The 5,000-nt window shown below is 36.6% G+C and overlaps 1 protein-coding gene across 1 annotated transcript in view; it reads left to right on the forward strand.

Annotated features, from left to right (window-relative positions):
- The window catches only part of LOC135205540 (sodium-independent sulfate anion transporter-like), a 108,710-nt gene that overhangs the window by 43,977 nt on the left and 59,733 nt on the right, over positions 1 to 5,000 (forward strand). The gene's annotated exons all lie outside the window — the stretch shown is intronic.

The following is a 5,000-nucleotide window of genomic DNA, read 5'->3' on the forward strand; positions in this document are numbered from 1 at the left end:
CTAGGCATTCTTTAAATCGAGCATCTTTTAACCCAAGCATCCTTTTAATTGGACATTCTTTAAGTTGAGCATCCTTTAAATTAGACTTTCATTAAATTGGGCATTCTTTACATTGAGCAACCTTTAAATCTGGCATTCTTAAAATTTGGTATTCTTTAAACTGGGCATCCTTTAACCTTGGCATTCTTTAAACTGGGCATTGTTTAAAATGGGCATCCTTTAAATTTGGCATCCTTTACCACAAGGCATATTCATCACTATCGTCCTTTAACATTAAGTACTCTTTAAATCGGACATCCTTTAATCGGGGCAACCTTTCAACTTGGATCTTTTAACATTAAGCATCCTTTAAATTGGACATCAGTTAAACTGGCTATTCTTTAAACTAGGCACCTCCTATATTGGGCATTCTTCAAAACGGGCATTCATTAGGCATCCTTGAAATTGGACATCCTTCAGCTAGTAGGGGCCGTTTATAACTATCAATTGAACCCTTGGTATCCTTAACGTTTGTGGCATACCTATAACTGTGGGGCATCCTTAAGTTCTGGCATAAATTTAAATGTGGCATCCTTAAGTTCTGGCATAAATTTAAATGTGGCATCCTTTAACTGTGGTAATCTTTGTCCCCTTGTCTTTCTGCCCTCCATAACTTTCAGTTTTGTCATTCAATGTTTACCGAGACTTTTCCACACTTATATCTCTCCCCTTATCATTATGATATCATTGTATAATTCTATCCACTTTGAAGCGTTTCTCCTTTAAAAGGAAAACGCGCAGGCGGGCATGCGCAAGCACACGCACCTACCTTGTCCTAATGCCAGTACAGAATGTAAACGAAGCTCTTGCTAACTTAAGTATGCATGTAATTATAAACTTTACCTGCATTTCAGAAAGTTAGGTACTAAGCCTCTTTCCCGTTGGGACAGTCTAAGAGAGAGAGAGAGAGAGAGAGAGAGATTCAGATAAATGACATGAAATAAACCGAATTTTGCTGAACATGAAAAAATGAGATACAAAGTGGAGAGAGAGAGAGAGAGAGAGAGAGAGAGAGAGAGAGAGAGAGAGAGAGAGAAGGGTTTAAAGGGCACCAAATATCACCCCTCTTAACCTGCAATGCATTATTGATGAGCATCGTCGTGGTTAATTTAACCTTTGGCTTGTTTGAAAGAGTCAAAGTTTATTGTAGAAATATTTCTTGACCCCCAAATTTTGGTTAAGAATTTATTTCGTGAATTTCTGCTCAAATTTCGTTCATGGGAGTAAAGTCTTAAAGAAGTCTTGGAGAGTAAATAGTATGTCACAACACTTATTTAAGTAGTAAGTGAAGGTAAAAACTTTTTTACCGATTATAAAAGGCTAATAGGTAAAGTCTGTGTAGATTCTAAAGTCTTCCTTCTTGATTCAAAGCGAAACGTAGCTTAGTCTTATTTAAAGAGGAACTACCTCTCATTCTTCTTCTTCTTCTTCTTATGGCTAAGTCGATCCTTTCATTGCAGGGTGGAACCTCCACTTTCGGCTCATGTTGGAACTTTGTCTTTCTTTCTATGTTGGGATTTAGCCTTTCATTTCATGTTGGGACTCTGTCTTTCTTTCTATGTTGGGATTTAGCCTTTCATTCCATGTTGGGACTGGTTTCTTTCCTTTCCTAGGTTGGGATTTGGCCTTTTCATTCCATGTTTTGGGACTATTTGTCTGTCTTTCTATGTTGGGATTTAGCCTTTCATTGGGACTTAGTCTTTCTTTCTATGTTGGGATTTAGCCTTTCATTCCATGTTGGGACTTGGTCTTTCTTTCTATGTTGGGATTTAGCCTTTCATTCCATGTTGGGACTTAGTCTTTCTTTCTATGTTGGGATTTAGCCTTTCATTGGGACTTAGTCTTTCTTTCTATGTTGGGATTTAGCCTTTCATTCCATGTTGGGATCTTTCTTTCTCTGTTGGGATTTAGCCTTTCATTGGGACTTGGTCTTTCTTTCTATGTTGGGATTTAGCCTTTCATTGGGACTTAGTCTTTCTTTCTATGTTGGGATTTAGCCTTTCATTCCATGTTGGGACTTAGTCTTTCTTTCTATGTTGGGATTTAGCCTTTCATTGGGACTTGGTCTTTCTTTCTATGTTGGGATTTAGCCTTTCATTGGGACTTAGTCTTTCTTTCTATGTTGGGATTTAGCCTTTCAATGGGACTTAGTCTTTCTTTCTATGTTGGGATTTAGCCTTTCATTGGGACTTAGTCTTTCTTTCTATGTTGGGATTTAGCCTTTCATTTCATGTTGGGACTTAGTCTTTCTTTCTATGTTGGGATTTAGCCTTTCATTCCATGTTGGGACTTGGCCTTTCTTTCTCTGTTGGGATATAGCCTTTCATTCCATGTTGGGACTTGGCCTTTCTTTCTCTGTTGGGATATAGCCTTTCATTCCATGTTGGGACTTAGTCTTTCTTTCTATGTTGGGATTTAGCCTTTCATTCCATGTTGGGACTTGGCCTTTCTTTCTCTGTTGGGATATAGCCTTTCATTCCATGTTGGGACTTGGTCTTTCTTTCTATGTTGGGATTTAGCCTTTCATACCATGTTGGGACTTGGCCTTTCTTTCTCTGTTGGGATTTAGCCTGTCATTCCCCGCTGGGACTTGGCCCTTCTTTCTATGTTGATATATAGTTTTTCATTCCATGTTGCGACTTCCTCTTTCTGCCCATGTTGGGACTTAGCCTTTTTTTCATGTTGGGACTTGATCTTTCCATGTTGGAGCCTCTACTTTCTTTTCATGTTGGGACTTAGACGTTCTTTCCATGTTGGAACTTGGTCTTTTTTTCTATGCTGCGTCTTGGTCTTTCTTTCCATGTTGGAACATCTACTTCCTTTGGTCTTTCTTTCCATGCTGGGACTTGATCTTTTTTGTTGGAACTTTATCTTTCTTTCCATATTGGGATTTGGTCTTTCTATGTTAGAACGTCAACTTTCTTTTTTTTAAACATGCCATGCTTTCTTATTTTACTAATAAAAGAAAAGTTACAGATACACAATAATACAAAAATATATTTTAATTATAAGAATAACATCCATATTTTTAAAAGAAATTGATTATATATATTAATTCATTTTTAAAAAGAATATAATTTTTCAAAGCACAAAAAAATCATCATTTCTAAGCAAAATCGATTGATTTTCTTGATTTTATCTATTGTAATAAATAAATAAATTTAACTATTTTCAGTATTTTCCAAAAAACAAGGCTTTTTAATTCACAGAAAACCTTTATTGACCTAGAAAAATTCTTATAAATAAGTCCCGTTGTCTAAAAAACACTAAGAAATAAAATCCCTTCGTGTTGATGCTGCCACAAGAACATCTCACTGTCCTCAGTAAAAAAATAAAATAAAATAAAATAAGAAAATTAAAAAATTCCCTTTGTACTCGCCTAAGCCGTAGCCACGTTTACGAAATCGGATGCAAGCATTCAGACGCGTTGTCTGCGAACGTCCCTAAGCTTATGGGCACTCCCTCAAGATTATGGAAAGCGTTCCCTTGTAGTTATACGCTTAGTCAGGATCTACCATGGCTGGCGGGCAGCTATCTGAACGCGCCTGCACGCGCGCGCAAATTTGACCCGGGAAAAAATGAATGACATATTTGAGGTTGCCAGATGGGTTTTCCAGAGAGAGAGAGAGAGAGAGAATGAAATACTTCCATATGAAGTTTTTTTATGTTTGCGAATACTAAGTAACAAGAATTACTTAATATTCGTAATACTTAGGAATAATTTACGATGGTGGGGAACTTCGAGTTATAAGTGCATCTGGCCCCCGTCAGGAATCGAACCTGGGCCTTTGCTTAACTGGATTTATTGCAAGTTGTTAACAAGGTAAAGTGAATTACAATACAGTATTAAGCGATATTTGTGTCTTAATGCCGGTAATTAAAATTACATGAATTACATTTGTACAGTTTTATAATTATAATAATAATAATCATAATTATAAAAATAATTTTAAGCTATAGGTTCATCATATATCATCTATATATACATATAATATATAGTAACATCTATATATATATATATATATAATATACATATTATTATATATATATATAATATATATATATATATATATATATATATATATATATATATATATATGTGTGTGTGGTGTGTGCATATATATAGTATATATATATATATATATATATATATATATATATATATATATATATATATATATACATATAGTATATATTCTTATAGTACTAATCCCCTGCAACTGTATAATTTCCCAGGCCGGGCAGGCGGCTGTTGCCTTCCGTTTTTTTTTAAAAGACACAACAATTGTCTTTGACCCTCGCCATTGAAAATTGCAATTTTAGCTCAACGCTAGGGAATACAATGGGGCTTTCGGCTGAGGAAGAAAGAAAAAAGAAAAAGAAATAAGGAAAAATAAAGACAGAGATAATTAGGAAAAGTCGACAGATGACTGCACTAGAGAGGAAATGATAAATATGAGAGTAAGGTCCGAAAGGGGGAACGTGAAATATTCTCTCTTCCTCTCATTTCTGGCATCTCTCCCTCTCTTATTTTTGGCTCTCTCTCTCTCTTCCTCTCTATTCTCTCGCTCTCTATCCCCCGGGACCCCCCCCTCCCCCCTCTCCTCCTTTTCTCTCCTCTCTCTCTCTCTCTCTCTCTCTCTCTCAGTCTAGTCAGAAGTTACAGACGTCTCTCATCTCTCCCTCTAGTCTCAATAACGACCGAATGCCATTAACTTTCTCTCTCTCTCTCTCGTTTCACTGGCAGCCATGGTGTGCGTAAATTAGTTGCAAATATGCAAGCACGTGTCTCCACTTTTAGTCCTCTCTCTCTCTCTCTCTCTCTCTCTCTCTCTCTCTCTCTCTCTCTCTCTCCTATTGTCACTGGTATCTCTCCCTCGACAGACCTATAAGCTACTTGATGCCTCATTAGGTAACGTCTCTCGCTCGTCTTTTGTTTTCATGAAACCTTTCGCTTCGCT

This window comes from Macrobrachium nipponense, chromosome 24 (assembly GCF_015104395.2).
Source record: "Macrobrachium nipponense isolate FS-2020 chromosome 24, ASM1510439v2, whole genome shotgun sequence".
In the NCBI taxonomy this organism is placed as follows: Eukaryota; Metazoa; Arthropoda; class Malacostraca; order Decapoda; family Palaemonidae; genus Macrobrachium; species Macrobrachium nipponense.